General features: G+C 49.2%; 1 protein-coding gene and 1 long non-coding RNA gene across 2 annotated transcripts in view; one reads left to right on the forward strand and one right to left on the reverse strand.

The window, feature by feature from the left end:
• Coro2b (coronin 2B) overlaps positions 1–21,534 on the reverse strand; it is a 110,411-nt gene that overhangs the window by 41,362 nt on the left and 47,515 nt on the right. The gene's annotated exons all lie outside the window — the stretch shown is intronic.
• Positions 17,674–20,636, forward strand: LOC134480066 (uncharacterized). Its single transcript, XR_010054202.1, has 2 exons — positions 17,674–17,834; positions 20,204–20,636. It is a non-coding gene; the product is annotated as an uncharacterized LOC134480066 (long non-coding RNA).

Consider the following 21,534-nt stretch of genomic DNA (forward strand, 5'->3'; position numbering starts at 1 on the left):
TGATGTGCTGGAAAGCACACTGCCAGAGCGTCACACACTGTGAGATGAGGACCTTCCTATTGCTGTTTTACACAGGACTTGCCCAAGGTCACAGGAGAGAGGCAGAGTTCAAGGTCAAGGTGCCTGGGTAATGTAACTGCATTACCCCACCAGCCATCTTGCATGTAAGGTTTGCGAACAAGCTTATACACACTTTATTGGGCCTCATCATCCCCTTGGGGGAGGTGTCCTTTCCCTAACTTTAGGGATAGAAGAACTGAGACTCCAAAGGGTGCGGGGACCTGCTCAAGGTCACACTGTAAGTAAAAGATGGAGCTAAGGACTAGAACCTGTGATTTCACTTCCTCCAAGTCCCCAGGCCCTTCCAGGGACCTCTGCTCTGTCATCAGGAAGGAGCTCCTGGAAGTGGCAGAGATCCAGTGGCCTCCCCAAGGAAGGGTGAGAGGCACAGGCTTGTTCAAGTCACAGAGGTCCAAGACTGGCTGACAGAACCTAGAAATGGTGACTAGAAGTAGGACTCGGCACATGCTGCAGGAGGGAGGGATACAATTCCCCGGGCCCCACTAGACCAGCAGCGCCCTGCCAGGATGCCTGCCTTCTCCATATTACCTTCTGCTCTATTTCCCAATTACAGCATGGCTCAGAGAGCTGAGAGCCACACAGCAGTTCAGCCTGGGGCAGACTAGATTGGATGGGAGGGGAGGTTCGCCTCCATGCCTAACCTTGTAGAAAGGACTCTAGTCAGCAGCTGCCAGACCCATTAAGTGCTCTGAGGCGGGCACAACGGGAGGCTAGAGCCTGAGTAGCCATGTATGCGTGCCACAGTGCATCTGTGGCGGTCAGACGTCTTCTCCTTCCATGTTGTTTGAGGCAGGGGCTCCCCTCTTGTTGTTTTGAGACAAGGCCTTGCTATGCATAGTGGTTACTATTGCTGTGATAAAACACCACAACCAAGGCAACTTATAAAAGAAAGCATTTAATTGGGCTTTCAGCTTTAGAAGGTTAGAGTTCATGCTGGTGGAGGAAAGGCGTGGCACTGGGAACAGCTGAGAGCTCACCCGTCTTCTGAACGCAGGAGGCAGAGAGGACTAACTGGGAATGGCCAAAGCCAAGAGTCTTTCAAAACCGCAAAGCCTGTCCTCAGCGACATACTTCCTCTAGCAAGGCCAGATCTCCTGATCCTCCCCAAACGGCCACCAACTGGAGATCAAATAATTTTTTTTCTTTTTCTTTTTTCTTTTTTTTTTTAGATTTATTTATTTATTATATATAAGTACACTGTCGCTGTCTTCAGATACACTAGAAGAGGGCATCGGATCTCTTTACAGATGGTTGTGAGCCACCATGTGGTTGCTGGGAATTGAACTCATGACCTCTGGAAGAGCAGTCGGGTGCTCTTAACCACTGAGCCATCTCTCCAGCCCTTTCTTTTTCTTTTTTTCAGAGCTGGGGACCGAACCCGGGGCCTTGCGGTTGCGAGGTAAGCGCTCTACCGCTGAGCTAAATCCCCAACCCCGATCAAATAATTTTAATGCCCAAGACTCACTCCGGTTATCTCATTCAAATCACCACACGACGTATCGGAACTCACTGAGATGCACTCGCTTGGAGACTGTTTTTGTTTGCTTTAAGATTTTTTTTCCACTTGTGTGTCTGTGTGTGCCTGTGGAGGCCAGAAAAGTATGTCAGTTCCCTGGAGTTGGAGATAGTGGTTGTGAGTGTTGGGAACCAAAAGCAGTTCCTTTGCAAAAACACACATGCTCTTAACCATTGGGCTATCTCTGCGTTTTCGCCACCAAAGCATCTCTCCAGCCCTTTCTTGTTCTTCAGTGTGAAATGGGGGCTAGCCCACCTGTAGGCTTCCAGGGATTCTCCTGCCTGGTGTGGGAGTACTGACATCACAGAAGCACGCTGTCACCTCCAAACTCAGGTCCTCATAGTTGTACAGTAAGTTTGTTACCCCCCAAGCCATCTCAATAGCCCCTCTATCCCAGGCTGATCTTGAACATGAGATTCTCCTGCCTCTGCCTCTTGTTTTTTTTTTTTTTTTTCTTTTCTTTTTTCGGAGCTGGGGACCGAACCCAGGGCCTTGCGCTTTCTAGTCAAGCGCTCTACCAGTGAGCTAAATCCCCAACCCCCGCCTCTGCCTCTTGTAAAGGCTGCTATTACCTCACATGTGTGTACTAGCAGAACTGACAGACTGCAGCATCTGGTCACAGGACGGGCAGGGCAGTCCCCTGATTAACAGAAGGCACACACTCAATACCCAGAGGCAAGTAAGTAATGACGTCATTTATTATCAGGAAGGGTCACTGTTACAACGCAGAGACTGTACTACCGCAATTTCACCAGCAGAGGGCGATGGCTGCGCTGCTCTAGGTTGCAGACAGGATGCAGCCCAGCCCTTTTCAAGACAGGGGCTCAAAACCTTTAGCAGTAGGTTCTTTCCTTCTGCTTTGTGAGTCTCAAGAATTGAATGCAGGACTTGGTGCTGGCCCCTTTCCTTGCCGAGCGATCTTGGCAGCTCTAAAATAAAATCTTCATTACCTGGAAACTGTCAGGGGTTTCTGTTAAGCCCAAACCTGCCCTAGGAATGATCTCTTCAGTAAATTCAAATCTTTCTTTTTCAAGCTCAGAGCCACACATCACAGCTAACCCAGAGGCAGCGTCCCACCTCAGGAAACTGGGGTCCAGGGTCAAGTCAGTCACAGTAATGGATTCACCTTATTGGTTCCCTGGTTGTGGCCAGTCTATGCAAAGTTTATGCAAAGCACTGCATTTCTCTCAGAGACAATAGTGCCCTGACACCTCCTCTCCTCAGATCTACCACACTCCTGCCAGCTACCTATTTCCTAATTTTCCTGGGCCAGAGTGGGCACGGGCGGTTCCCACTAGGAAGCTGTCCATTTGCAGGGAATCAAAGAGGCCCCTGTAGATTTAAATGTTAAGGTGCGATGTAACTCAGTGCAAAGTGTACAGGCCTAGCATGCACAAAGCCCTGGGCTGAATCCCCAGAACCAAGTAAAATGGATGCGGTGGTGTGTGCCCATAATCCCACACTAAGGAGGTAGAGGCGAGAGGATTAGAAGTTCCAAGTCATCCTAGGCCATATAGGGGTTCAAAGCCAGCTACCGGAAACCCAGTCTCAACAACAACAAAACCCCACCCAGGTATGACCTGAGAGACAAAGGCCTTGAGCTGCTTTCGCCGTAGTTGAGGATGCATGACGGAACTAATGGTTACACTCAAAAATCTAAGAGACGTATTATCATGTGGTTTACACTGCTTAGCTCAAGTAAGATACCAACTTGAACTTGAAAGTCTCCAGTGGCTTCACAGGACTCACAGAAGAAAATTAAAAGCCTTAGCTGATCCTCAGCCTCTGCCCGCCTCACGTACTGCCTTACGTACTGCGCATGCTCACTTTTGAGGCTCCGCCTCTATGAGCCTGTCTCCTGCCTCAGTTCAGGTCTCTCTCACTAAGACTTTCTCACTCCTACTGCTGCGTGCCTGGCTCCTTTGAGTCGGAAGTTTCTGGAGGCCTCCTTGATCCACTCACCTCATAATCCTCCCCCTCTCTCCCCCAGTGGCTACCATATCATTATGGTTGGAAATAGTCATAGCAGATGTTTTCGTTCTTGTTTGTCTCTCGCCTGGCTTGCCAAGATCCAGAAGGTTCTCTGCTCTCTCGGAGTTCCCTGGCCTCTCCCCACTGCTAGGCCTGTGTCTGCAGATGGACGCTTGAAGTGACAGATGGCTCAGGCCAACTCACAGATGGGGGTTCACTGAGTGCCAGGTACTATGCTAGTTAGCTGACTGGAATCACCTGTTCTATTCTGGCCTTGTCACTTTCAGGGTGGGTGACTTAGGGTCAGTGGCCCAAGCAAGTCCGCTGTGCCTCAGTTTTCTCACCAGTAAAATGGGGTTGCTGCGACAATCTGGTGAGAAACAACCAGATTCCAACAGCCCCTGGGCCCATGAGAATCCCCAAGGGGCGCACGGCGATCACCCCCCAAAGCCCTAAGAGGTAGGATTTATTGGCTTCCGGTTTGTAACTAAGAAGGCAAACTAGCCACACCTGGTGGCTCACGTCTGTAATCCTGGCACTCTGGAGGCGGAGGCAGAACCTGAGCAAGCTTGAGGTCAGGCAGGGCTACATAATAAGCCCCAGTCTCAAACGGGCAGACAAGAGACAGGATGAGCGAGAAGGCTCGGTCAGTAAAGTGCTCACTTCCCATGCGTTATGACCCAGGTTCGATCCCCCTGGAATCCACATGGCAAGCCAAGCAGTACCTATCTGTAATTCCAGCTCTAGGGAGGTGTAGGCTGGTAGATACCTAGAACCTAATGGCCAGCCAGCCTAGCTGAGCTGGGGAGCCCCACCCACATTCAGTAAATAAGGGGGACACAGTAGATGTCAACTCTGGCACATAATCATATACATGCATACATACACATGCAAGTACACAGAACCTCACACACAAGCAGATGTATACACACACACACACACACACACACACACACACACACACTCGAGGCCCTTGGTCCTGTCAAGGCTCGATGCCCCAGTGTAGGGGAGTGTCAGGGTGGGGAGCGGGGGACATCCTCATGGAAGCAGGGGGAGATATCGGGTTTTTGGAGGGGAAACCAGGAAAGGGGATAACATTTGAAATGTAAATTTAAAAATCCAATAAAAGAAGACATGTAAAAAAATACATACATACATACATACATACATACATACATACATACATACATACATACAAGAAACCCTGCCCTGTTCACAAAGCTTGCTGATCTCACTAACCCAGGGTCTGAAGCCTAAAGCCCTATCACCAAGCAGACTCAGACGAGGTCGGAGTCCTCAGCACCCTCAGCCACTAAAGGTCTCCCTCCAACAACCCTGCCTGGGATCCCAGTCCATCCTGGCTTTTGGAGATGGAAGGATGGCCTGGTGTAGCAGCAGCCTCAAAGAACTAGCTAGCATTTTTGTCTGAGTGGGGTTGAGCATAGCAGGAGTGGAGGTAGGCTGAGCTCTAAGGTGGAGGGGACACGGTGGGCAGCAGCAAGCTGACCCAGAATGGGCAAGGGAGGACATAGAAGTGGGGAAGCCCGTGAGAGCTCAGTCTGACCTGAAGCACAGGAGAGGCAGGAGGTGGAGCCACGAGGGGCTTGAACTAGAAGTAATAGGTGGCCTGGACCACCACATACACTTCTGCAATTATCCTGAGTAAAATTACTCAGAAAAGTTATTGAAGGCACAATGCTGGGGAGGTGACTGTGGCTACAACGTTTGTTGTGCAAGCACTGGGGCCTGAGTTCAAATCCCCCACACCTACATAAAAACACCAACTATGGTGGGTGGGAATAGTCACACGGGTGTTTGGGTGGGCTAGGTTGAAGAGAATGAACCAAGACTTGCCCAACAAAGGCAGTGTTCTTCTCAGCTGAGAAGGGCATCATTTCCCTCTGGGGAGCAAGAGTTGAAAGCCAGCAATTCAGACATAACCACAGCCATGTTGTAGATCCTGGTAGCATGAACACCACACCCCATCCTGACTAAAACCTGTGTGTGTTCTTATCCACCCACCCACCCACCCACCCATCCACCCATCCATCTACATACCCAGCTATGTATCAGTCATCCCATCTGTCTGTCTGTCTGTCTGTGATGTATATATTCATGTATGTGAGTTTATTTAGTGTGTGTCTGTGTGTGGTGTATGTGCACATGTATGTGATGGTGCACATGTATGTGATGGCACACATGTATGTGATGGTGCACATATGGAGGCCAGGAGAGGACATCGGGTATCCTGCTCCATCACTCCACTTATCCCCACAAGGCAAGGTATCAAGGTTGGCAGTCTGCAAGTCCCAGCAATCCTGTCTGCAGCCCTCAGAGTGCTAGGGTAATAAGCAGCCATACCACACTTGGTGTTTTTCATATTGGTGCTGGAGATTTGAACTCAGGCCTCAGGGCCTGCATAATAAACCTTTTATCCACAGAGTCACCTCCCCAGCATTATATTTTCTTTAATAATTTTTCTGAGTAATTTTACTCGGGATAATTGCAGAAGTGTATCAGGTGTGCCCATACTTGACCCCCCCAAACAGATAAAAAAAACTTGCTTAAACCATTATGAAAATATCTTTTGTGATTTTATCTAAGTATCCGTCTGTCTGTCTGTCTGTCTGTCTATCTATCTATCTATCTATCTATCTATCTATCTATCTATCTATCTATCTATCTATCTATGGGTTTTTCTGAGACAGGGTGTCACTGTGCAGCCCTGGCTATTCTAGAACCAGCTCTGTAGATCAGGCTGGCCTTGAACTCAGAATCTGCCCTGCCTCTGCTTCCCAGGCACTGGGATTAAAGGTAAGCACCACTACCTCCCAGAATGATTTTATTTTTTTATGTAACTCAATTGGGCAACCCTTGAATGTGGACTTTTTGGATGTCAACATGGTGTCTCAGTGTCAAGAGTTTGGAACCACGGTGAGGCCACTTGTCCATTACAGGGCTGGAGAGGTGGAAAGCTCCTCTGGGTCTTCATCATCCTCCAACACTAACACGCTAACTCCACACCTGCATGCCACACACGCGAGTCATCGGGACTTCACTAAGAGAGGCTGCAAGGCCACTTCCTTGCCTTTGGGATTCTGCCAAAAGAATCGGCTGGGGAGGCACAGGGGAAGGGAAGCAAATGAAGACAGGAAGTTCCCACCAGCTGTCCAGAGAGGGCTGATCTTCTGGAATGTTCCATGCCCACTCCCCCAACACCCCCCCCCCCGACTGTGCAGGAGCTCAGAGTACTTCAGGGAGGGCAAGGTTCCTTCATGCCCTGTCTCCTGAATATCATTTCACCCCATCTTGTTCTAAGTCCAGCCTCTCTACTTCTAGCACCACCAATACCTTCCATTCCCAGGGCAAAGCACGAAGCTCCCCACGGCATCACTTGGTACCCACATATTTGAGCAAAGCCTGATGACTTGTCATGTGCCAGGACTTTGTCAACATAGGAAATGTCCCTAAGGAGACTTCTTTAAGACCCTACCTCTGGGAGGGTGAGATGACATAGATGAAGGTTCACCCCTGGAGTGAAGGAGAGAACTGGTTTCCACAGCTGTCCTCTGACCTCCTCATGCATACAGTCACACACACACACACACACACACACACACACACACACACACACACAGACAGGTAAAATAAATAAATAATGATAATAATAATTGAAAAAAGACTGCCTCTCTTCAAACACATTGTCACCCGTCCCTGACAAGTATAGAAAATTGTTTAAGGTAGAATTTAGATGGTGCTCACTATAAAATCATTCAGACATCACAGCGTGCTTGAAACATCGACGACAAAATGTTGTGGTGCGTATCCATCTTCCTCACCCATGCCTGACGGATAAAAATGCATTTCAAGCAAAGTTGGGAACACAGTGCTTGAGACACCAGCCAATGCAATTAGGAAAGGAAACGATGATAAAAGTTCGAGAAGAGGCAGAGCTGTCTCTGCTTGCAAATGCCAGGATCCAGAGAAAACTCAAAGAAACCACACAAAATTACTGTAAACAATTGGTAAACCCAGCAACATATTAATACTAGTGTACTTCTACCTGTGGCTTTAAAGATGCAATCACCAATGAGTAGATATAGTAATAAAAGACAACCAAATGGCAAAGGCATGTAGCAAGGAGTGTATAAGACTTATATGGGGCTGGGGAGATGGCTCAGTGGGTAAGAAAATTTGCTGTGCAAACATGCGGACCTGAGTTCAAATTCTGAGCACCCACGTAAAAAGCCAGATGTGGCCACTCTCAGGCCTGTAACCCCAGCGGTATGTATGGGTGCACTTGGAGACAGAAGGATAACCAGAACTTGCTGGCTACCAGCCTGGCCCCAAATTTGTGAGAGAACCTGTCTCAAGAGAATAAAAGTAAGAATGGAAATACAGGACACCCACATCCTCTTCTGGCCTCTATACTTCTGGCCACATGCACCTGCCGCCCCCACCCCATGCACAGATACTGAATAACAACTTATTTTAAAAAAAGATATATGGAGAGTTTTTAATATACTACAAAAGGAAAAATTCAGCCAGGCAAGTTGTTCTGTACCATAGGGTCAGTCACCTTTTTCCTTCACTTAAACCCTGAGCTGACAACCCCTCAGTACAATTATCCAGGGAGCCTAGTGTGGTGAAACCCATCTGAAATCCCAGCAGGAGAAACAGGCAGGAGGGTCAGGGTATTCAAGGGTAGCCTCGGCCACACAGAGTTTGTGGCCAGACTGTGCTGCCTGAGATCCTGTCTCAGAATAAACCAAGTTAAAATGCCTAAACAGGTACATTTGCTCCAGAGTGGTGCATGTGCGGCAGGAACTTGGTTCTTGATTTGCATTTTTCTGGTGAACAAGGATGGTCAAAGTGCATAAGCTTAAATGAGCTGCTTAAACTCACAGAAAGAGCTGCTCGTCTCAGCTGGACACAAGCTCCCAGAAGCCACTCTGAGAAGCACCATTTCCCAGGCCTACTGAATACAGAGATGCCCATGTGTACGCAAGGACCATTTAAGTCTCCTCCCAACTCCTGACCTGGACACTTTGGCCCATTTAAAACTTCCGTGATCGGGTTGGGGATTTGGCTCTGTGGTAGAGCACTTACCTAGGAAGCGCAAGGTCCTGGGTTCGGTCCCCAGCCGGGGGGGAGGGGGGGGGAGTTGTAACATTTTGTGGGTTGGGGATTTAGCTCAGCGGTAGAGCGCTTGCCTAGCGAGCACAAGGCCCTGGGTTCGGTCCCCAACTCCAGGGGAAAAAAAAAAAAAAAAAAAAAAAACTTCTGTGATCTATCATGGATTCTGGTCGTTTTGGGGTTTGGGCAGTAGAATATTACCCCTGCATGAAGCTTAAGAAACCAACCTTGCGGGGTTGGGGATTTAGCTCAGTGGTAGAGCGCTTGCCTAGCAAGCACAAGGCCCTGGGTTCGGTCCCCAGCTCCGAAAAAAAGAAAAAAAAAAAAAAAAAGAAACCAACCTTGCTTAATAAACTCTGGTCTTGCACTCCCAGGTGATTTTGAACTTCTGATCCTCCTGCCTCCACCTCTCAAGTGCTGGGATTACAGGCAGGGACCACCACTCCCAGGGTAGGATGGAACCCAGAGCTTCCTGTACAATGCCTAACCTGAGCCACACTCCCATCTCACTAGCTCAGCAATTCTTTGGATATGTGAATGCTTTACAATTTGATAATTCCTCAACGTGCCACTTGTGTTTTTGTGGTTACTGCGTTCTGTGTCTTGTTAAGAAACCTTTCTTTGGGTAGTGTGTGGTGGCGCACATCTTTAATCCCAGCACTTGGGAGGTAGAGGCAGGAGGATCTCTGTGAGTTCCAGGCCAACCTGGACTACATAGAGAGACCCTGTCTGGAACAAAGAAAAAGAAATCTTTCTTTCCCTGCTAAAGTGATAGGCATACATTGTTCTGAGTGTATTTCCTGGGAGAAAGCGCATATTCCTGGCAACCCAACAGCAAAGATTCAGTCCAGGCTGGTGAGATGGTTCAGCTGTTAAGAGCCCTTGCTCTTACAGGGGACCTGGGTTTGATTCCCAGCACCCACAAGGCAGCATACAACTATCTATAATTCAAGTTCTAGAGGATCCAACGCCCTCTTCTGCCTGAAGCAAGCACCAGGCATCATGCCCGTGGTACCCAGAACATTTGTACATAAAATAAGTAAATCTAAGAAAAAAGAAAAAAAGATTTAGTCTCCACACACATCTGCATGCCTGCCAAAGGGGCATGCTCACAATCATTCTCAGCTCTGCCAGGATGGTGAAGGCTCTAAAACAATCTAGTCACCCATCGTTATCCAAACGTGGCTGGCACAAGATAGGCACGTAGATGGGGAAGCCTCACGCTGAGGTAAAAGCTGAAGGGAAACTGTATTGATATTTGATGATGTCCCAGGTGTGTCGCTTTGAAAGAAGGCAAGATGCAGAGAGAACGAGATGTCTGTGTAAAAAGAGCATACATGTGCAGGTGCTTCTACATGCCAGACACCCATCATGAGCTGCACAGTAGCATGCTGACCCCCTGAACATCACAGCTTAGCCACATGCTACACTGGAGTCTCCTAGGTGGTCATAAGATGCGGGCTGCTGTGGCAGTAGACCTGCGTCACAAGGGAGTGCCGCCAGCAACTGCAAATACAGAGAAAACTCAAGATTCCAACCCTGGAGTAGAGGTTCCGCTGAGCTTAAAAAAAAAAAAATCTGACTCGTTTTTTCCCATGTATTTGTCCATTTATTTTGTGTGATGTGGGCACCTGGGCCACAGTGCGATGTCAGGATGTCAGAGGACAGCTCTCAGGAATCAGTTCTTTGCTTCTACCATATGGGTCCCAGGGATTGAACTCAACTCAATGAGCTATCTTGCCAACCTATGAGTACACACAGACACACAAATTCGAGTCAAGCTATTGTCACTGTCTCTGTCTCTGTCTCTCTCCCTCCGTGTGTGTGTGTGTGTGTGTGTGTGTGTGTGTGTGTGTGTGTGTGTGTAGTGCTTTGCTTTTGAGGATTAAGCTGCATGAAGGTTCTGGTATCTGGAAACCAGGCCTCGTGTGTGCGTAGCGGGGGTTCCAGGTGGTAGCTTCTGTAGGTAGATCCTGGTGGGGAAGGGCAGTGCAAAGAGACAGAGCCCATAAACACACTTCCAGCCAGGCCTGATGACTTGACTTAGATTCCTGGTACCCACCCAGTGGAAGGAGAGGATCAGTCCCTGTAAGTTGCTCACTGACCAAGTGGCCTAACTGCACCTGGGACTGTGGGTCCCTTCCTCTCCAGAATTGTATGAGACCTGGACGACAGAGTTAACACCCACAAGCCGTCAGACTGGCACTCCTCTCCTCCAGGCTGCAGTCTGGCCCTGGCCTGGTCCACACTCCCACTGCCCTGCAGGGAAGGCAGGAAGGAGGCCCAGATGGCAGGCGTGGCCCAGGCCCCCAGCCAGGCTCACCCAGCTGTCGCTTTGGAGAGGCCCCTATCTAGCCCTCCTCCACTCCCTTGAACAATTGGGAGCCCGCCAGCCCGGTCCCAGCTGTTCTTACTCAGCGGTCCAGGGTGCACAGACACCCATGCTTCTGGGCTTTGTCTCTCTGGGAAGGAGAAAGGCTCAGGATGTCAGAGCCAGCAAGACCCTGGAGGACCACCACAGCTCACTCTACAGGAGAGGGAAATTGAAGCCCACAAGGGATAAAGGCTCCAAAGAACCCGAGAGAAAAGTCAGGCTTCCTGACTGCCGGTCAACTCTGATCTTGGGACACTCCTGGGGTGTGGGGCACTGAGACTATCCATGCTACCTTCCCACAATCCTTCATGTAGGGTATCTCTGGCCGTCCTTGTGTGATTGAGGGATGTCCTATCTGAGATTGTTTCCGGGCATTTAACTCAGGTGGGTCAACAAACACACTCCTCATTAAGGCCCATGCGTTTTCTGAGGAAAATGGAAGGTATTTTCTTAAGCCTAGCCCTGAAGTCTCATATATATGTTTATATATAAATATAGGAACAACCCTCTGAGATTAGCAGAGGCTGTGACACTTCCATTGATAGGCAGTATAAGATATTCAGATCATATTCTGCTATGGCTTCAAAATACTGTTTATGCTATCTGCCTGCCCCCCCCCCCCACTCCCCGTTGTCGGTGTTAGTGATTGGACCCAAGGCATCACAAACACCAGGCCAGGCAAGCACTTTACCACTGAGCTAAGCCCCTGCCTCTTACCGATGGCCTGGAATTCTTTAGCATACTATAGTTAAAGCGCTACCCTGTGTGTTCGTTGGGCTGGTACACGCGTAATGGCGGCTTGAACGGAGCCTGTTTCTTTCCTTCTGGTTATCTGTAAGTTCTTTAGAATGCCAAAGGATCTTCTAAGCCTGATTCCCACTGGGCACATCCCACTGCTTCCTGTTGAGGCGGATGGCACTTTATAAGAAAGGTCCCTGGAAGGCTGGTGCCATCCAGGTGCCTCTCTTAGTAAAGGCCAGGGGCTGGGGAGATGAGTGAGTTCATAAAACACAAGAACCCGGGTTCAAGCCCCACATGACCATTGGAAGTGGTGGTGAGCACTTGTAATCTTAGAGCTAGAAAAGCAGAAACAGGAGACCTCCTGGGGCTTCCTAGCTAGTGAGTCTAGCCTGAGCTCCGGCTCCCGTTTGTGTGTGTGTGTGTGTGTGTGTGTGTGTGTGTGTGTGTGTGTGTGTGTAGCTGAGGAAGATACCTGGCTTCCACACATACGCAAACACTCACCCCTCACCCCTACACAGACTAACCAGCTGTGCACCCTCCGCCAAGTCTCTCACCCTCTCAGGGCCTTGGCATCTCCACACATAAACTGTATCACTTTAAACACTGCTTCCCCGTCTTCTTCCTCGTGTATTCACCTGAAGACCCACTTGGAAATTTAGGCACAGGTTGCTTAGCAACTAAAATCAAGGTCTTTGATGAGTACAACTGGGAGGGGGGCAGAGGAGAATCAAGAGAGCTCTGTGAGCTGATGCTGCAGAGCCAGCATTTATTTTGAGAGGCTGTGGATGCAGTGACCCATTCTTCTCCCCCACATGTCAAGATGACTTTAAAAGCCTTGGGGTAGAAGTGGGGGCAGGGGCAGGGGCCTGAGGAGGGGCATCCGGAAATGGAAAGTGTCCCCAGGCTAGCCCTGGGCCTGGGAGTTCCCAGGAGAGGAACACAGGCAGCCATTGTTCGCTGACAGGGAAGGAACTGGGTAAGAAGTCTTGCTGAGGCCTCAGGGCCCATGGGGCCCTGGGAAGATGTGCAGTCCCTTCCCCATCTGGGTAAACCCTATGTCACTTTTGTTCCTTGAAACTCCGGGAGGAGAAACTGAAACCACTGAGTGGTTGGTGGTGAGTGTGTGTGAATGCATGTTCTCTGTCTCTCCCAGGGGACAGCGATGGCTGCCCCATGTGGCACAATTCACTGCCGTCTGGAATTTCATCAGCAACTCCGTTAGGACTCCTGACCTTAACCTAGTGCATGTCCCTGGGGAGGATGGTACCCTAACACCTTTGTAGAGGGACTTGGAACTCTAAGAAGGGATCAAAGACAGAATTCCTGGAAAGAAGACGGGGAGTCCCCAGGTGTGCGATGCCCACTTCAGCAGCACGCACCTCTGGGGGGGGTCAAAATTTGTCCCAGCTGTGAGTTCCTTAGAGAAGTGACTATCAGGTCCCCTGCGGCTTTTGTATCTGTCTCAACCTAGGGTTGGGAATCTAAGGTGCATGGGGAGGATCCTGCAGCATCCAGCTATCTCCGAACTGAGAGAATTTCCAACTCAGGTCAGATTCAGGCAGGGTTGGCCTCCCTCTTTGAAAAGGCTCTGACCCCACCCCTTATCTCCCACCCACCCCGAGTTTATCTTGCAATACAATGGATGCATAGCCTGAGGACTGCACATTCAGAGGCTGTGCTACAGCCCTTCTGTGCTTTATCCCTTGTAAGCCAGGCAGCCAGGCAGTCCGTCCTCAGAGAAGCTGGCCTTTCAGGGGCACCACCAGGCTCCTGGAACCTTCCATTTCCAGCAGCCATGACATTTGAGCCCTTAACACCCTCTTTGCAATTCCCCTTCAGACAAAAATGGATACACTCGTGTGTATGCTTCTCTGGGAGGTGAGTTCCCATGGACGGAGATCCTCGGGGACTGTTCGGGACAGGCCTCCCCCTTACTGGCTGCATGCTTCAAAGCCCACCAAAGCTTTGTGGCCATTGCTGGGAGACAGGATGAGCAGATAGAAGCCTTTTGCATTGCGGTAGTTCCTGGTTATTGAGCACACGCTGTACGTACGGCAGACAGTGTGTCAGACATTTTATATAACACCCCATTTAATCATCAGGACACACTGAGAAACAAGGAACACCGGGTTTTACACACAGGGAAACTGAGGCAGAGTGGTCAGGGTTATACAATTAGGAGTTGGGGCTATGACCCTTCCCTCAAATGCCTCAGAAAATGGGGAGCAGATCAGATGAGCAAAAGGCTTCACGGTCCAGGCCTGAGACCTGGGCTGAGGGAGTATCCAAATTCTAGATTCAGCACTGCAGGTTCACGGTCCTTGGGAACCAGGTGCTATTATTTCTAGGTTTTGGCTTTATGCGGATTGGAAGACCCTTTAGTGCAGGGTCCGGCTCAGCAGACGAATTCTCAGACTTTACCTCAATACTCTCTAGCCATGCTGCATCCCTGGCTTAGGGACCCCCCAATTCCAGAGAGTACCTCATCTCACATAACTTTGAAATAAAACGAATGTGAGACACTTCCTTCTCTGAGGAAGGGCTTGCCTTCACTCCCCACCCCCTCAAATAAGCAGCTATACTTCCAAAAAAGGGAAAAACACAAAGCTGTCAATCTCAGGCCTCAGACGAAAGCAGTAAAGTTGGAACTTCTCTCTCTCTCTCTCTCTCTCTCTCTCTCTCTCTCTCTCTCCAAGTCTCCCCCTTTCCCAAAGTCACCTACTGTACTCAGCCTGTCACAAGCTTTGAGATGCAAATTGCACCAAGAGGAAGGAAGGCGGCTTGAAGAACAAAGGGTGACTGAGGAAAGAAGGGGAAATGGATTTGGAAAAGATCTCTGAATTCCCTTGGAGAAAGGAGAGTGGGAGTGGGTGACTGTCTCAGTGGGAAGCAGTTCAGAGCTCATTTTAGGGGAGGTGGGGTAAGCTACGACAATCTGGAAAGGGAGAGAAGGTTTGGGTAGCAGGAAGGCTGATACCTCACTGTGGCCCTTGGCAGTAGGATGGGCATCTCAGCTCTGAGCCAAGGAGCTGGCCCGATCAATGACTTTTAGGTGACTCCATGCTGGGTCACCAGGCAGTCTGTAAGGGGTGGTAGGGACCATGCCTCTGGGTCCAGCCTCAGGTCAGTCCAATGTGCCATCCAGAGCTGGCCCTTTGCCGCTGTGCAAACCACACATGTCCTCAGCCCCAAGGCAGCCAACTAGACTGTGAACTGCATATGGACAGGGACTCGGCCTTGGTTACGTTCATCCCCAGTGTAGGAACTGTTGCTTGTTTGGTTTTGGCAGGGTCTTATCCTGGCCTGGAGTTCACTTTGTAGATCAGGCTAGCCTCAGACTCACAGAGATCTGCTTGCCTTCTGAACGCTGGAATTAAAGGCATGTGCCACCAAGTCTGGGCAAGAGCAGTGACTGAGATATAGTGGGTGCTAAATAAGTGTTTGTTGGGTGGGTCTGGATGGAGGGGTGGGTGGATGGGTGGGTGGATAGTATAACTATATGGTGAATAAAGACTCAGGCAAGTGCTCTAGCAGGGGAGACTGGCTATCTGTAGCTGGGTATTGAGCTGGCAAAGGTGTTACAGAGCTGGCATTTGAGACGGGTCTTGAGAGGGAGCAACCATCATTTACCGCACAACACCAACTCTCGGGGACAGGTTTGAATAAAATGGGGTTAGCAAGTGCCAGAATGTAAGGGCTACATTGAGCTCTATAGACCATGGGGTCCAACCTTATCAATTCTGGGTAGAAGAACCAGGGCATAGGAAGTGACTCTGGAGGTCACACAGCATCTGAATGGCATGGCAGAGACTGAATCAGGTACCTCTGTCCCTGGAGCCACCCTGAGCTGCTCCCCTGCTCCAGAGTTCTGCCGACCTCCTACTGCAGGTAGATTGTGCTTCCTCCAGAGATCGCAGACAGAGAAAAGGCAAGAGGAGGCCACGCAGCCAGGCCCCGTGTGCTACACCTATAATGTCAGCACTCTCGAGATAGAGGCAGGACTATCCTGTGACATAGTCCAAGCTGACTTAGGCCAGTGAAACCCAGGGCATAGCTTGTGGGTTGTATTTCCCTGATAACCCAAGACCAGAAGGAAGCAACTTCTCAGCAGACTGAGCCAGGGCGTGATGGGCAGGAGGCAGTGAAGCTGTGAGTTTGGCCCCACCCAGGGATGAATGACAGCTGAGACTATGTCAGCCAGAGGCTCCCGTGGACGGAGGGTGCAATCACACCCCACCATTTTTATACACTAGAGGGAGCACTACCTATTCAAACAAGAACGCTCAACCACCTGATGGACAGTGATGCCTGGAGCCAGGTGCACGATCCATCTGGTGAGACCCGCCCACCAGATCCACCTACGGGATACCCACAGGGCCTTTGGAAGACCAGACCTGGTGGCACGTGAATTCAAGACTCCCAGCATAGTCCTGAGGACCCTGGGGCTGAAGGAATTAAGTCAATTGATCTGTCTTCTCCTCTCCAGGACCCCTTCCCTGTCTCTCCTTGCCAATTGGCATCAGTGCTTTATCCCCCACCTGGTCCCCTGGCTCCCTAGAGTAACAGTGACAGGGACATTTGTACTGTACATTATAGGATCACATCTGTACCTCATATTGCAGGAAGGAACCCGCACATACACATTGTAAACAGCTCAGGAGGAACGTGAGACTCAGTGGCCTTGGATATTTGGAAATCCCTGATTCACAGAGACAATAATAGGGGAAATGAAGAAAGAGATAGGAGAGAGACTCCCATCTCCCCCAAGACAGGGCTTCTCTGTGTAGCCCTGGCTGTCCTGGAACTAGCTCTGTAGACCAGGCTGGCCTCAAACTCAGAGATCTGCCTGCCTCTGCCTCCTGAGTGCTGGGACTAAAGGTAAGTGCCAACATTGCCTGGCAAGAGAGAGATTCATAAGGTACACAAATACGAAGAAAGAGATAACAAGACAGACTCAGAGACAAGGCTGACAACCTGCCCAGAGGGCACAACGAAAGTTTGGCATGGGTGAAAAGACTGCCTCTGTTCTGGTATAGAATATACACACCTGAGCTATCACGGGAAAGTGCATTCATATTTGGAGACCAGAGTCCTCTGGCTTCCCCAACAGCTCAATTCAACTCCTGTTTTTACTCAGTGGCTTCGGTAGAGCCACTGTATTGAAATCACATTAATACAGGCCTAGAGTGCAAAAGTGCTTTCTAGCTCTCTGTGAGGTGACTGGGCATGCATCTTGGAGATCTGGGAGTTTACATGTGAGCTGTGATACTTGTATACTGTGTGGAATCGGGGAGTCCATTTCTCTGTGCCTCTGTCTCTTCCTCTGTAAAATGGAAAAAAAACAATGACATTTTCACTGTGTGTTACACTCTTGAAAAGCACTGGTGACTGCTGTACAGCTCCTGCTTAGCTATGGGGCATTAGACACTTGGCATCCAGGCTAAGGTCCTCCATCCCTCCAGCTGACACTTGGTGGCTGGCAGGGACCTGTGCTTCCAGCCCTGGTCATCTTGGGGCTTGGTTTAGCCTTGGAGAGTGCAGCAAGAAAGGGGCGAGGCACTGGGTTGCTGGATGGTTAATGAGGTGCGGGGCACAGTGCCTAGGTCCTGCAATATTCATAAAGCCCCAACAGCTGTGCCAGGCAATCAGGGTGCTGACTACTGGTCCATCTGCAGCTTAACATTCCACTCCTGAGAGGTGGGAGCGGGGAGCTGCATGTTAACTAGGAAAACATCAAGGGCTGGCTACCACAGCAGAGGCTGAACAAGAGTCCAGAAAGACCGACCCCTCCTCCAGGCCCACCCAGAGCCAAAAGGACCTGTCCATCAGCACTCAGCACCACAGCACTGCCCACTGTGGATGCAGGAGGAGAGCTGGCTTTGGCCAGCTTCTGCCTGGGCTGGAAGCTGACCTCGGATCCAGCTCCTGTTGTCTCTGCAGCCTCAGCTTTCACGAATGGAAGATGGGGTTGACGTCTCTGAATTCCCAGAGGCTGGCTTCAAACTTGTTATGTAGGTGAGGGTGATTTTGAACTTTTCCATCTCCCATGTACCACCAAGAGCTGGACCAGGGCCTCCTGCGTGCCAGGCACACGCACCCAGCTGAGTTGTTATTCTCAGCTCTCCATTTCTCTCCCCTATACGATGCTTTTTCTACTCAGAATGCTTTAAGTGTTCATTATAAACCAATGTCAGAGAGAAAGAAGAAAATTTAGAAAGTAGAACTCATCACTGAGTAACGTCCTTTTGGTTTTTCTAGACACAGAGTGCATTTTGGTGGTGGTGGTGGTGGTGGTTGTGGTTGTGGTGGTGGTGGTGGTGGTGGTGGTTGTGTTGTTGTTCTTTTCCCCCTTCCTGAAAGAGGGTTTTCTCTGTGTAGCCCTGGCTGCCTTGCAACTCACTCTGGAGACCAGGCTGGCATCAAACTCACAGCGGTTCCCCTGCCTCTGCCTCCCAGGCGCTGGGATTAAAGGCGTGCACCACTGTCACTAGGACGCTGGTGTTTCTAATGAGACCAAGCGTGCTTTTTCACAGATCACAGAGCGTCCTTCTGAATGGGCAATTTCCAAAATGTGATCTGGGGTCCACTGGGCTCTTCAAGCCCTTCCCAGGGACCAACTAGATGTCGTAGCTGGTCACGGCGCTTGAGCTCGATTTCTGGGCCCACGCGATGTCGGAAGAAAACCAGCCGCGGTAGATCGTCCTTTAACCTTCACGCGCACACCACACGGCACTTGCGGGCCCCTCCCATAAATAAATAAAATAAAAAGCAAGACTTTTTAGGGAATTCATGAAATCAAACCTACTTTCAGTGCAGCGCGGAAACACCCCACTCCTGCTTGTCTGGTCTCTCAGGAGCGTGTGGTATGTTTTCATTTTTTACTCTTTTGGCAACTTCTCATGTAATACAGCCACAGGCTGAATGCAGAAGCAGATGTGAGTCCAGCTGTGCTCCCTCAAGCCAGACGGATTTTGGAAAGTAGAAACCGATCCCATTCTTCTCACTCACTTTTGTTTTCCAGTGCTGAGAATCTAACCAAGAGCCTTCTACATGCTAGGCTCACCACCCACTCCTAACCTCTCGCTAACTATTTCAGCCTTAGAAAATATTATTTCTCATTCAGACATTATTTTTCATAAAAATACGTCTTCTGGGAATATGTGGAATGAATTTGCTATGACTTTACTTCGTTGATGCATATTTTAGAGATTCTAGTTTTAGAGACAGGGCCTCATATCGCCCAGGGTAGTCTCAAACTCTTTCTGTGCAGAGAATGGCTTTGAACTTCTGATCCTCCAGCATCTTGAGAACCGGGATTACAAGTCTATGGTATGAGCAGTCTATGGTGTGAGCAGTCTATGGTGTGCGCAGTCTATGGTGTGAGCACCACATTTTGTCTGTGCAGCACTAGGTATTGAGACCAAGGCCTCCTGCATGCTAGACAGGCAGTCTGCCAGCTGAGCGATGTCCCCAGCCCCAGACATTTCATGCTTGTGATGAACATGCTAAATGATGACAGATATAACCCATGCACAGGAGAGCCTTTTAGAACTCCTCGTCTGTCATCCACGCCGGGCCTGCAGGGTGCATGGAAATTTTCACTATTATAGCATGCCTGTGGATCAGGGTACCCGCTCCCTGTGAGTGGTACCCCAAGAAGGTGAACAGATGAAGTTGAGAGGGGCGTGTGTGTGTGTGTGTGTGTGTGTGTGTGTGTGTGTGTAAGAGTGTGTGTGTGTGTGTGTGTATCAGTTTTCAGGGAGGGCAACTTCTCTGTACAGAATACAGAATTTGGAAGCTTTTAAGCAGCGTGTGGTGGTTTGAATAAGAATGGCTCCCACAAGCACATATATTTGAATGCTTAATCACCAGGGAGTGGCATTCTTTGATAGGATTAGGAGTAGGTGTGACCTTGTTGAAATAGGCCTTATCAAAGGATGTGTGGGTGTGGGTTTTGGGGTTTCAAAAGCCCATGCTAGGTCCAGTTCCCCACCCCCTCAAACTGGTGAAAATTGATGATGATGATGATGATGATGATGATGATGATGATGATGACGATGATGACAACGATGACGATGACAACAATGACAATGACGTCTGGAGGTTAAAAATGCTGCAAACAAGCTGTACACAACTTTAAACCCAGTAGATCAATGAGAGTCGATCAGTCTGGTTCACATAAAGAAAATCCTGCCCAGCCATAATTACACAGAGTGAGACCCTGTTTCAAAATTTTAAAAAAAAAAAATTCTGCAAATATTTGAATGCTTCCCTGTGTAGCTCAGGGTGGCCTTGGACATGTGACCCTCCTGCCTCAGCCTCCTGAGCCCTGGGATTCTAGATGTGTGTTACCATGGGTGACATCTTATTTACTCGTTTGTTAGGTTGTCCGTTGCTATGGTCCTGGCTGGTCTGGAACTTGGTATGCAGCCCAAAGGTGACCCTGAGACAGCTCTGCTCCCCCAGTGCTGGGATCCCAGTGCTTCCACATCTGTCTGCTAACACTCTATATGCTCCGGAGGACAATCCAGCTGGACAGATTCCAGTGATGGAATGCTGGCTGGTAGCCATGTGTCTTCAGAGTTGAATGGGGTCGCCTGGCACCTCCTGGCACCTTACTTACGCTCTCTCCTCACAGGGCTGTATGCCTGTTCTCACATACTCCACAACCTTCCTCGTTCTCTATGAAATGTTCAGCTTCTGTGAATTGCTTTTGCAGGTCTTTTGTCCACTTTCCTTTTGTACTGATTTTTCTGGAACTTTCTATGTTCCAAATACAACCTTTCATTTGTTATGTACTAAAAAGATTCTGCTCAAGCATGCGTTTCCTTTTAACTTTGTTTAGCGTCTCATTGTGGTACAGGGATTTAGTTGTTTAGAAAAACATCCTTTTGTATCAGTCGCTTCCCTCATGGTTTGGGGAGATGCTTTGCCATACCAAACCTTTCCACACAGCATGATTTTTAAAGAGTTCTCCCAGTGAGATGGGAGTGCCAGTGAGGTGACTCAGTGGATGAAGGGGCTTGCTGCCAACTGTTGATGACCTGAATTTGTCACCTTGGACCTATACCCCACACATGCATCGTGGCACAAATGCTAACACACACACACACACACACACACACTCCGCTAACACATCACACATATATACACATATACACATACCACACATATACACAGACCATATATCCATACATGCCGCTAACACATCACACATATGCACACCATACACATATACACATATCACACACAGATATACATACTGCACACACATACATATATACAAAATATGCACACATACATCATATACACACAACACAGATACAGACATAGACACACACGCACACACACTCACACACACACACACCTTACATACATACATACATTCTTACATCACATACACGCACACAGACACAAAGTAATAAATATAATTTTAAAATTAATATTAAAAAAAACCTTTAAAAAGGTTTTCTACTTTTTTTCTGATACATACTAGCACTCTTCTTTATTCTATGCCTCCCTCCCTCCCTTCCTTTGATAAAAAAAAGTCTTACTTATGTACCTGCTTCAACCTCCCAGGTTCTGGAATTATAGCTGTACAGGATCTCTCCTCTCCTCCCCTCCCTTCCCTAGCCCTTGCCCCTCCCCCGCCTTAAGCATTCGTATCTTCACTCCATCTAGAACTGTTGTACAAAAAGATACCAAGTGCTGACTC

This window comes from Rattus norvegicus, chromosome 8, assembly GCF_036323735.1.
Source record: "Rattus norvegicus strain BN/NHsdMcwi chromosome 8, GRCr8, whole genome shotgun sequence".
Classification (NCBI taxonomy): Eukaryota; Metazoa; Chordata; class Mammalia; order Rodentia; family Muridae; genus Rattus; species Rattus norvegicus.